Here is a 12,992-nt window from a genome sequence, read left to right on the forward strand (position 1 = left end):
TGGCTTTATAAAAAATTTCATCAAAGTAAAATGTTGACCAGAAAGACAAGCACAATTTTCCTTATAGAACCAAGTCCATGTTGACCAGAAAGACAAGCACAATTTTCCTTATAGAACCAAGTCCATCCAGTTGGGTGGTTTGTTTGTTGCTGTTTTGGCTCAGGCACTAAGCAACAGGAAAAGATGAAGGTGGAGCACCATTAATTATGCACCCTACAAATCTGTATATTTATCATTCAGCACTTGCTGCACAAGAAAAAATTAATTAAAAAAAAAAAAGGCTTGGAAAGTCGGCAATGCAACTGGCCATAGTTCTGTTTTCATAAATTTTCAGTTATTACTGATTGGCCAGACTGCATGAAAATTGTAGAAACTCAGTGTAACTTCTATTTACCACCTACCCACCTGAACTGGTTTCAGTTTTTTATTTTGTTAAGGACTTTTGTCATAAATCATTCTAGAAAATGAAAATTCTCCTCTCTAAATAGTGAAGAACTGTCTTGTGCACAGGGCAGCTACCGCCGCTAGAACATTGTAATTAGTTATAATTTGTTCAACTCTTGTGCTCTGAATGATTATGGAAAATTGCGTTTACAGCCGCAGCAAAACATCTGAGCCATATGTCCGAGTCCTACATGCATTTTTAACTAACAAAGGTCTGGTCAAAAATAATAACCTACATCTATAACTCCATCTGGAACTGCTACTGGACCTGGATTCCTGACCAGTCTCATTAGCATGACTGCAGCAACATTGCTAACCATGTTAACTCTGGTCAGGAAAAAAATAAGTCATTTGGAAAAGCTAACACACACACACACACACACACCAAGCCCCCACAATGCGGCTAAAAAATTGACTCCAACCCGGAAGTACCACAAATTGCAGTTCCGCCCTCATCCGCTGGGGGCTGGTGTCAGAAGTGAGCAAATCCTCATTGACTCCCATGTTAAAAATACCAATTTCACAGCAGAAATAAACATGTTTACAGCCTGGTACCAAAACATGTTTTCTGTTTAAATTATCTAGTTTACACTCATGACAACTCTGCGGGGGGTGAATTTTTTTCTCACTCTTCTGTTTAAGTGTATTAAAAGCCTAAAATTCTGTATAATTAATGAGTATCAGACCCACGTGACCACAGAGCTAGCTCCGTGGAAAGGCCTCAGTAGAGCCTCGGTCTGGCTTGGAAACTGCTCCGGGATTTTGAGTCTCTGTGTTTGTGTATTCTCTTTTGGATATTATTTGTGCAATTGTTGGACAAAATGACTTGCTGTGGCATTAATTGCACTAATAGAGCGTCCAAAGAGTCTCCACTTCATTTTTTTCGGTAAGTAAAATTATATTTATGTATTTTAGGTTACTGCCGAGCTGAGCTTAGATTTTAACATGTACTGTTTAACCATGAAATTTAAATGTAATAGGGTAAAACCCAGTGCATTTAACATAATGCTGCACTTTAGAAAATGGGTTGAAATATAACATGTTGGTGGAACTGGGTTCCGACTATCGGCTTGTGGAGCTCTCGGGAGACCGATGTTTTCCACCCGGTTCTCCCCTCCCCGCAGCCTGGCGCATCTCTGTCTGATCGCGGCTTCTGTCTGCTGCGCGGGCTGCCGGCTTGTGGAGCTCTCGGATGGAAACCTTTCCACCCGGTTCTTCCCAACGGCAGCTCTGCACATCTCAGATCGCAGCGGCGCTTGTCTGCTGTGCGGCTGCCGGCTTGTGGAGGTCTCGGAGACCTCTGTGTTCCACCCGGTTTTACCCAGCGGTCAGCCCGGCGTATCTCTGACTCAGAAGATCTGGTGTTGTGCACAGTTAACTCTGGTTGTAGCTAGGTTGCTACCTCCGTTAGCTTAGCTCCCACCTCCGCATTAGCTTTGGGTTAGCTTCAGGTTAGCTTATAGCTAGTTCGACCGGGTGTCGTCAGTTGATCCCAGCCTTACAGCCCCACCCTCAGCTCCACGTGCACAAGCTTATGGACCTGCTGTTCGACTGTGGTGGTGGATCCTCTCCCATATCAGGAGTACTCGGACAAAATTCCTGTTCTAGAACCTCTCTGTGCCCAGTTCCAAAGACCAGACAAACGGGATGCTGTGATCAGGCACAGGTCCAGGTTTTAAAGTGCACGTAAGTTGAGCTACACAGCAAGAAATTCTAATTATTAGTTAGTATTCTACTCTGTGTGGTTTTTCCTTCTCTCCTCCTCAGCCAGGCTGCTCACCACTGTATGACAGAAGAGTTACCTGACAACTCCTCTAATGTGGCTATAACAGAAGGTGCATCCTCACACCTATAACCACCATCTCATCTGGCAGGAGAACAAAAACAGCTGGTGGCCAGTCACTCATCTGTATTTTGTTTTGTTTTTTTTCAATAAAAAATGACAAATTATTTAAGTTTATGTTTTTTTAGCACACAAATAACTATCTGTAAAAAATATCTACAAAGCTAATATTTACATAACAAGTATGATTTGGTTTTGCAATACAGCACTCTGTTTATTTTAGTAAGATTTTTAAACCAAGTAAAGTTAGTAAAGAACACATTTCTATTGGCTGCTAAGAAACTGTTGGACTTAAAACAGGCCTGTTGTAGAAACAACTTGGCATAAATGATTCTTCCTTCCCTTTTTTGTCTTAACCAAAAAATTCCAGTAATTGAGCAAAAACATTTATTTTTTTACGTCACATTTTGTAAAATAACAGGACACAAAGTGTCGGGACATTTAAAAAATACTTAAAATAATAAAAGGGGCCCAGAGAGCTGCAGAGTGAGTGGAACATTGGGTTGTGAAGGAAGAACAGTTCTCAACAGTGTGATATGAGGGTGTAGAAGGTGAAGCCGGCGCAGGTCCTCCTTCATGTTCACCAGATTCACACTGCTGACCACCCCCATGTCATTGCCGCCACAGTGGATGAGAAGGACATCAGGAGCTGCTCTTCCATGCATGGAGTTGAAAAAAGAAGGGGAGAAGGTCTTTCCACCTCAGTCCGCCCCAACCGAACCAGGAGACACGGACGTCAGGGAGGCCAAGGTTGTGTCAGAGGGTCTCTGCAGCTCTCTGGGCACCACGCCTCACGCAGTTGTCACCGGTGATCCAAATGGCTATGGAGAAAAAAATAACAGGTTTGGCCTAGCTGTTTAAAATACAAAACCATACATGAAGTGGTGAAGACAGGTATTTGGAACTTACACTTGCTGCGTTGTGTAACTGATGTTGAAGACACACAGGCTGCCATGGTGACCCTTTAACAGATCTAAGAAAAATATGTAATAAAAGAATGAAACTTAAAAACTCCCAGACCTCATTTCATGATTTCTAATCAGCTATGGCTGATTTATTGTTTGGATCACAGTGAGTTACACTAATTCTAATATATTTTTATTTCTATTACACATACATACTTTTTAACTGTTATTTTCACATGACTCTTATCAGGCTGTCTTGTTCTGGTTCTCATGATAATAATTCTGTTTCTTCCAGTAAGTTATCTTGTGCTTACTTCATCTGTATAATGTCTCTTTACTTTTGGTGAATTGTACTGAGTCCAGAATAAAGTTTACTTGGCTGTACAAGATACAAACAAGTATTACGTTTTGGAAATATATGAAATGTATTTAGCCTGCTAATTTATCTCAAATACTAATAACTACCATATTTTCCGGACTATAAATCACACTTTTTTTCATAGTCTGGCCAGTCCTGCTACTCCGGAGCGACTTATATAACAAATATGTAGGCTACACCGCGCTGCTGCAGGCCGACTCCGACCCAAGAATGAGTTCCCCTGTCCCGCTGGGAGGGTTTCAAGCATTGCTTTCCTCTGCTGGAGACCGAGGCGTGCTGCTGCGGCGCATTATTCGGTTATTGTTACCGGTACTTGTCTTGCAATGTGAAACGCTTGGTCTCAGATTTTGTAAGAAAAATAATAAAATTTCCCCCCAAATACAACTTATATGTTTTTTCTTCTTCATTATACATTTAATGGCTGGTGCGACTAAGGAGCGATTTATAGTCCGGAAAATACGGTACGTTAAAAATATTGAAAACTTGCTCAAAGCAAAATATATTTTCATTACGGAATTAACTTATAAACTTACCGATTTAATATTTTTTTATTCACAGAAAGGTACTTCTCATGAAAAAGCGCCGCAAACCTCCACCTGAACTCCATGCGGTCGATGGGTGTTCCACAGAGTTAGCTCCGGTTGTAGCTAGGTGGCTACATCCGTTAGCTTGGCTCCCATCTCCGTGTTAGCTTTGGGTTAGCCAGGGTTAGCCTCAGGTTAGCTTGTAGCTAGTTAGACCGGGTGTCGTCAGTTGATCCCATCCTTACAGCCCCACCCACAGCTCCTCCTCTCTTCCCTTTTTTGGAATTGTCTGGGCTTGACAGAACCTGTGACACGGTCAAAATGGCGTTGGTGGCCACCTCCCATTTTAGTACAAAAACGTGTTATTGGAGTCTATGGAAACCCATTGTCCATATATGTATGTCGATGACACACACACACACACACACACACACACACACACACACACACACACACACACACACACACACACACACACACACACACACACAGTATTAGTCTAAAAGATGATCCCTATATTTCTACAATAAATTCTCCTAGACCGGTAGAACCTCAGCATCATCCTTGTTCACTGCAAACATCCAGCTAGCGAGCTACTGCAGCATCTTAGTCAGGCAGGAAGAGTTATTCTTGTGAGCTCTCGAATAAATATGATCTAAATATATTGTCATCTGCTCTGTGAGTAAAGTTGGATGCTTCACTAAAGTTAGACACTCATATTCATAGAGTGATACACTTTTGCTTTTTCCATCTTTGCTGTCTATTCAGGATCAAGTGTTGCAGGCTCACATGGAGACTGTGGTCCATGCATTTATAACGTCTTGGCTAGACTACTGCAACTCCTTTTACTCAGGGGTTAGCAAGGGTGCACTTGGTCAGCTTCAGCTTGCACAAAATGCTGCTGCTAGATTCTTGACCGGCACTAGAAAATGGGAACATATCACACCTGTCTTGGCCAATATGCACAGGCTTCCACTATTTTTTAGAGTCTGGTTCAAGATACTTGTTTTTGTTTTTTAAGTCTCTGCAGGGCTGTGCTCCAAGCTATCTGTCTGAGTCGCTCACTCGATACAACCCATCTTGTGCACTTAGGTCTAGGGCTGCAACAAACGATAATTTGGATGATCGATGAACCGGATGGGGTCTCGACTTGATTAATCGGATTAAACGAGAAAATTCTAAAACTGCTAGGGAAACAATTTTTCTTTTCTTTTCTTAATTTCTTTACTTTATTTAACAACAGAACATGACTAGAAAAAAGTTCAATTGCGTACAAAACAACATGCTATCACCTAAATGTATCCATGAGTGTGTCCGAATCCAGGGGTAGGATGCCTGTGAGGACGCATTTTGAGGTCGATGATGTCACAGAGCAGCGACAAGTACTGTCTGAATTCCAAGAATACACATTTTTGCATCCTCAAATGCATCCTCGCTCCACCCACATTTCGAGGATGGGTCGGTGTATCCTCACTATATATATATATATATATATATATATATATATATATATATATATATATATATATATATATATATATATATATATATATAATGTTATACAAATAAAATTTACTTACTACTTACTTACTCACAGAGCAAGGCTTTCCCAGCATGCTTTGGATTTTCAACAGGTGGAGAAAAAGGAGAAAAGCAAAGTTTTAAACATAAGTTTGTTTAAAAAAATAACCATAAAAAGCTTAAAGTGCTTCTGTTTATGGACGTTTTTTGTTTGTATATTTGTTTTTTAAATTACATTTCAGGCAGAAATCAGCCAGAATGAGCTTGTTCAGCTTGTTAGGATCCCAGACGTGAAAGGAGCGCTGGAACAGACCCGTGGCTGAACGTTTCTGGTCAGAGGGTGGAACATCACAAAGGGTGGTCTGCAGAGGATGCTTCATCTCACTGTCCACTCCATGTTACATCTACAGGGACTGCTGGGCTGGCTCAATTGACAGCTGTTACACTTCTATGACATATTCAGAAACATGATACAAGGAGATGTCTGTGAAGGTTCTCAGTCATCCAGGTCATTGTAGTCTAATGAGCTTTGAAAGAAAAGCATCTGGACTTCTTTGAGTTGCTTGAAGTTGCTTTTGTTCCCTCTTCGGGGGGAAACTCCCACTGGGTTTAAATCTGGGACTCTCCACCATTTGACCTTAGAACTGAAGAAGCCTCTCGGATGAGAGGTGAAACGTCTTCAAGCAACTCAAAGAAGTCCAGACGCTTTTCTTTCAAAGCTCATTAGACTACAATGACCTGGATGACTGAGAACCTTCACAGACATATTGCCGTACATTTTGGGAGGAACACCCTTCAACTGGTGCGGGAATATGAAAGGGAATCTAGAAAACTAGCGGATTACAGGAACCACCTCCGTTTCAACCTGAGATGCAGACAAAGCAGAGTTGTTCCTAAGAGCCTGCGCCTAGGATCCACTGTCAGAGGACAAAGAGCGGACTTAATTCTACGAAGAGCACAAAATCAGCTTCTAAGTGAAAGGATAAGACAGGTCCAATTCACTATAGATGCCCTCCAAAGCAAGATTAGCCAGACTCTGCAGGAACTGGAAACCCTTCTACCCTCTCCAATCTTAGAAGAGGTTTACAAGCTTGTGGAGAAGGCTCAGCGGGCCCAACACTCCAAAGGAAAAGAAAGACAACGCAGGAAATTCCACACCCTGCTTGCAAAAACACTCACTCCTCAGTCTGAATCTACACAACGCAGAGAAGAACTTACACCGGAGGACAGTCGAAGAAAATGGGTGAACTTTTCAGACCGGAACCTCACTGAACCTGAAATGAACGTTTTAGCCAAAGGACTCAATTTTGCCATTGCTCTGCAACAGTTGCCCATAGTGGACCTCATCACAGCCACTGAAACTGCCATACGGATAAACAAATTATCTCAGACAGAAGCAGAACAGATCAGGATGAAAGTCTCAGCCACCCTCTCCAGTGCCAAAGTCCCTCCGCCTAACCTCACGTTACAAGAAAAGAAGGCAGTCGCATCACTGAGCAAAGACCACACCATCACTATATTGCCAGCTGATAAGGGAAGGTGCACCGTGGTCCTAAACACAACGGATTACCACGCCAAGATCACTACTCTCCTCAGTGACAACAACACCTATGAAGCCTTAAAGCGAGACCCCACAAGCAGCTACAAAAAGAAAGTTATAGCTTGCCTTCAAGGCCTTGAAAGAGTCAAAACCATCAACCGCCTGACATATCACCGCCATTCCCTGCATCTACGGACTTCCCAAGATCCACAAGGAAGGTATCCCTCTCAGACCCATTGTCAGTAGCATACATTCAGTCACCTACAACATCGCAAAACACCTTGCTACTATCCTTGCACCTCTGGTGGGGAACACCCCACACCACATCAAGAACTCCACCGATTTCACTGACAAGGTCCAGAAACTTACCCTGGATCCAGATGAAACCATGGTGTCCTTTGACGTAGTCTCCCTCTTCACTTGCATACCCACTACGGAGGCAGTGGAGACTGTCAGAAAACGACTACAAGAAGACAGCACCTTGGAGGACAGGACCAACTTCACACCCGATCAGATTTGCACACTGTTAGACCTCTGCCTCACCACTACATATTTCAAATACAACGAAGGTTTCTACAGACAAAAACATGGCTGCGCCATGGGCTCCCCCGTGTCACCTATTGTAGTCAACCTTTACATAGAGGAAGTGGAAAGAAAGGCTCTTGGCTCTTTTAAAGGGAGAGCACCCAGCCACTGGTACAGATATGTGGATGACACCTGGGTCAAAATCAAAACACAAGAAGTGGAATCCTTCACTACGCACATCAATGCCGTGGACAAAAACATCAAGTTCACCAAGGAAAGCATAAAGGACAACTGCTTGCCTTTCCTGGACTGCGCTGTGCACCTTGAAGAAAATGGCAACCTCAACATTGAAGTGTACCAGAAGCCCACACACACGGACCAGTACCTCCTCTCCGACTCACATCACCCTCTGGAACACAAACTTGGAGTAATCAAGACCTTACACCACCGGGCAGAACATGTTCCCTCTAAGTCGGAAGGGAAAAAGAAGGAACACACACTTATAAAGGAATCACTTAAAACATGTGGCTATCCTAATTGGGCGTTTATAAAGTCAGCAAAGATGCAGAGAAAAGAAGACCAGACACCAGCGAGGGAGGATAAGAAAGTCAGACGCAACAACCTTGTCATCCCCTATGTAGCCGGTGTATCAGAGAAACTCAGGAGGGTTTTCTCCAAACACAACATACCAGTGTACTTCAGGCCCAGCAACACACTCAGACAGAAACTGGTTCACCCGAAAGACAAAACTCCTAAACACAAACTGAACAATGTGGTGTATGCTGTACAGTGCAGCGAGGAATGCCCAGACCTCTACATTGGATAAACCAAACAGCCACTTCACAAGTGCATGGCACAACATAGAAGAGCCACCTCCACGGGACAGGACTCAGCAGTTCATTTGCATCTAAAGGACAAAGGTCACTCTTTCGAGGATGCCAACGTTCACATTTTGGACAGAGAGGACAGATGGTTTGAAAGAGGAGTAAAGGAAGCCATTTATGTCCACTGTGAGCAACCATCTTTGAACAGAGGCGGTGGTTTACGACACCAACTGTCTGTCATCTATAATCCAGTTTTGAGATCCCTTCCCAGATGCGTCAACACCCACGCATATCCTGGGCCATCTGACCTCAGGAATTCACATGATAGGGTGGGGCCAGGTTTCACAATGAGCTCACCCGAAACTCAGGCTGAATAGGACCCACACCCACCCTCACACCTTGGCTCATGTGTTTATGTAGAAGATCATCAGGGGGTCTTTTGTTCCTTCTTCAGGGGAAACTCCCACTGGGTTTAAATCTGGGACTCTCCACCATTTGACCTTAGAACTGAAGAAGCCTCTTGGATGAGAGGTGAAACGTCTTCAAGCAACTCAAAGAAGTTCAGACGCTTTTCTTTCAAAGCTCCTTAGGATACAAGGAGATGATTATGAATCCACTAGTATAACAATTGTGACTCTTCAGCAAATAAAACCACAGTGCTGTATTTAATAGAGGTTCCTACATAAATGACTTGCCTGTTAACAGTAGTGGTGGTCTGCTGGTACCTTCCCCAGGACAGAGCACAGCTGACCGCCTCCATGCCAGCCTCTCATCGTCTGCATCTTCCTCAGGCTCATCCTCCAGGGCCACAACTTCACCAGCACATATGTAGATGTGCAGAATAGGACATGCTGACCTGTAATTGATTAAAAAAAAGTGTTTCTAATTGAAAAATATAAAACAAACATATAACCTGCAGTACATTAGTTCTGTTCTGTTTGAAGAAAAGCAGCAGGGAATAGTTAAATAAAAACTACAGAGAATTTACATTCTCTCATTACAGAGGTGTTTTCACTTCTCTCTTCTCCTCGTGTGCTTGACTGATCATTAGCTTTGTTTAATAAACTCGTTTACAATATGAACCCTCGCGGACTCTGCGCTCCTCTGGCAGGTGTCTCCTGGTCATCCCTAAAGTCAGGACACACACTCACGGCGAGGCGTCCTTCCAGTGTTATGGCCCTCGCCTCTGGAACGAGCTGCCAGAGGACCTCAGGGCCGCAGAGAACGTTCATCTTTTTAAGTCAAGACTCAAGACCCATCTTTTTAGGTTAGCTTTTATCTAAATATTTACCACAGTTTTATTTCTCGTTTTACATGATTATATTTTATTACTTGCTTTGCATGTTCTATATGATTATATTTTAGCACAGTTTTATTATTTAAATTATTATTTTACTGTTTATATCATTTTATTTATTACTTATTTTCTAATTTTTGTCATTTATATTAGCTCTTTTGTTACATTTTTACTCATTTTAATACAGTGTTTCCTCTGTGGGGGCCCTCTGCCCCGGGAGCGGTGGTCGACTGTAGCTTCCTGGGCGCTCTATGGGTGGCGGTCTATGCCCCCCCCCCCCCCCCCCTCTCCAATGAGCGCCCTGACTTAGTGTGGAAGACCTGATGCTGCCGGGACAGACGGCTCCTCTGATGGCGTTTCCTTGCGTTACCATACTTGGCTCATCTGGACTCAGCCTAATATAATTTTTACTTGTGTGTGTGTGAGTCTGTGTGTGTGTGCGTGTGATTGTATATGTTTGTTAATGTTTTTAACCTGTATGGGAATCTGGGGTCATTTTGTAAAGCACTTTGAATAACACTTTGTTTGAAAAGCGCTTTAGAAATAAAATTTGAATTTGAAATCCTCTTATATTTGGATTAGTCAGAGAGTCTCTGTTTAACAGAACTTCTACATTTAAGTTTGTTTTGTGTGGGTTAGGGTTGATTTTTTTTCTCCCATTAGTTTTCCCAGCCCCTTCTGGGTTGGCGTTTTCTGCTAAATCTTAAGTAAATAGCTCCTTTGTTTATTCTTATGGAAATACCCCCTTTTGTTGTAAATACACTTAGTCCACTTGAGTTTTGTAATAAAATCCTTGTTTATAGCAACATACGACTTTATTACTTAAACCTCACACGTTTTCATTACTCCCTCCACCTCTTCACTCCGAGCGAGCTGGGGGACATAATAGAGTGGGGGCTTGTCCAGGATTTTCTTTCCCGTAATTATTTTTTCAGTGTGTGTGCTAGTTCTAACCTTGTTTTGTGTCCCTTACAGAGCAGAAGTCCTTACGGCCTCCTTTCACTTGCCTGGGATCGTTGCGGCCTCTTCGCGCCGGCTACTGGAGAGTTGCTGAAAAGCCGACCTGCAGCAGGTTGCCACCCACTTCAGTTTACTCGTCCCAAAACAGCTAACCAAAGATGCACTTCGCAAGCTGGTTGTGGATTACCTGGAGACTCTGGGGTTTCTCCCTTCACCGTCTACACCAGGTGTGTCTCAGCCACCTTCCTGTAAAGGTGAGGACTGGCCTGATGAAAAGAAGGAGACCCTCGCCACAGCCCTGCCTTTTCTCGGAAAATAATCAGCTGAAAGCTCTCCTCCCAATTCAGCTTCACCTGGAACTAGTCCTCCTCGCTCCCCGCTAACGGGAGCTTGATTAAAACTATGACTTGCCTGTATAAGAATTCAAGCCAACGAAAGCACTCATGAAAGGAACCATTGACATGAATTTGAAATGAAAAGACTGGACATGGAGGTTCGCCTCCGAGAACTTGAGTTACAGATAAAGTCACTGGATGCTGCCGCTCCCTTGGGCCAGACCCTGGCCAACGACCACCCAACAGTGTTAACAACATTGCCTAAACGTAAAGAGCCCTACCATGTCTCGTCTTCTCCGGGTGCCACGTCTTTACCGCCGACCTTCGACATCAGCAAGTGTATCTCCCTACTTCCTCTTTTTAGAGTAACTGAAGTGGATGGGTACTTCCTTGCTTTCGAGCGGATTGCAGTGACTCTGCAGTGGCCTCACGAGGTTTAGTCTCTACTCTTGCAGTGCAAGTCATCAGGTAAGGCTCTCCAAGTAATTTCTGCTCTGTCTTTAGCTGACAGTGCAGACTATGAGTGCGTGAAAACCGCAGTGTTAAACGCCTATGAACTTGTTCCTGAGGCCTACCGCTAATGGTTCCATTTAGAAAAACCTCGGCCTAACTAGTCATCTGTGGAGTATGCGCAGTCTAAGTCTGTGTTATTCGAGAAGTGGTGTTCAGCTTCTGGTGTAAACTCCTTAGCTAACATTAAATAACTGATAATATTGGAAGAGTTCAAGAGACATGTGCCTGAGAGACTACTTCTTTATTTAAATGAACAGAAGGTCTCTTCTCTTTCCTCTGCTACTTTACTGGCCGATAAATTCTCTAACTCAAGGGTCCCGAGAACCTAAACCAGAGGTTATTTGAGTGGTGAGAACTTCTACTAAAGTTCCCAACTATGATGTTCTGCCAGAGTGCTTCTATTGTCATAAAAGAGGACATTTTAATCCCAGACTGTTACCTCCTAAAACAGAAAAATAGGAGAAATAGAAACTCTCCCCAAGCTAAGTAAGTAGCTTTCTGTACTTCCAAGTCCAAACGCAAAGTGTGAAGCACCTCATTCCTGTTTTAAACCCTTTTGTCTTCTGGGGTTGTGTCAGTGTTAAGTGGTGATGTCACCCAAGAAGAGGTGATATGGGAGATACTGAAGCTTCTCAGATTTTGCTTAAATGGAGTGTGTTGCCATTTTCTGAGATTAGCCATGCAGGTTATTCTGTTATATTGCAAGGCATGGAAATGGGTTTGATTCTGGCCGAGATTCATAATATCCACCTGTCCTGTCCTCTCGTTATGGGTGACCTCAAGGTAGCCATTTTGGATGAGTTACCGACTTCAGGTGTGGATTTGATTTTAGGAAACGACGCTGCCCGTGGATTAGTTTTACCCCCACCTGAACTTGTCTCTTCCCCTGAGATTTTTGAAAGCCCAGATCTGTTACCTGCTTGTGTCCTAACCCGAGCTCAACTTAAAAAGGACCCGGAAGTCCCTCTTAATGATTCAGTGTTGTGCCCTCTCCTGTCTGACCCTGTATCCACTCCGGACCATGTTTTGTCTTCGCCTGATCTGACCTCTAGAGGTCCCCTGATGGATTTACCTATAACCTGCGACACCTTAGCTGAGGCTTAGAAAGCCGACAATACTCTGAAACTATATTTTGCATTAATTGGCGTTGCTCCAACTTCCCCTGAAGGTCCTGCCACATATGTGCTTGAGAATGATATATTGTTTCATTGCTGGGCTCCATCCTCTGCCGAAGGCGCAGATTGGGGGCAAGTTAAACAAATTGTGTTTCCAGAAAAATTCTGTCTGCATATTCTATCCCTAGCTCATGAGAGTGAGTGGTCCGGTCATTTGGAAATAAATGAGACCTATGACACCATTCTGCGACACTTCTTTTGGCCTTG

The 12,992-nt window shown here is 43.3% G+C and overlaps 1 pseudogene; it reads left to right on the forward strand.

The window, feature by feature from the left end:
- The first annotated feature begins 6,210 nt into the window (after nucleotides 1–6,210).
- LOC129162941 (uncharacterized) lies at nucleotides 6,211–11,081 on the forward strand (annotated as a pseudogene).
- Nucleotides 11,082–12,992: the final 1,911 nt, after the last annotated feature.

The sequence above is a fragment of the Nothobranchius furzeri genome, chromosome 1 (genome assembly GCF_043380555.1).
Source record: "Nothobranchius furzeri strain GRZ-AD chromosome 1, NfurGRZ-RIMD1, whole genome shotgun sequence".
Lineage (NCBI taxonomy): Eukaryota > Metazoa > Chordata > Actinopteri > Cyprinodontiformes > Nothobranchiidae > Nothobranchius > Nothobranchius furzeri.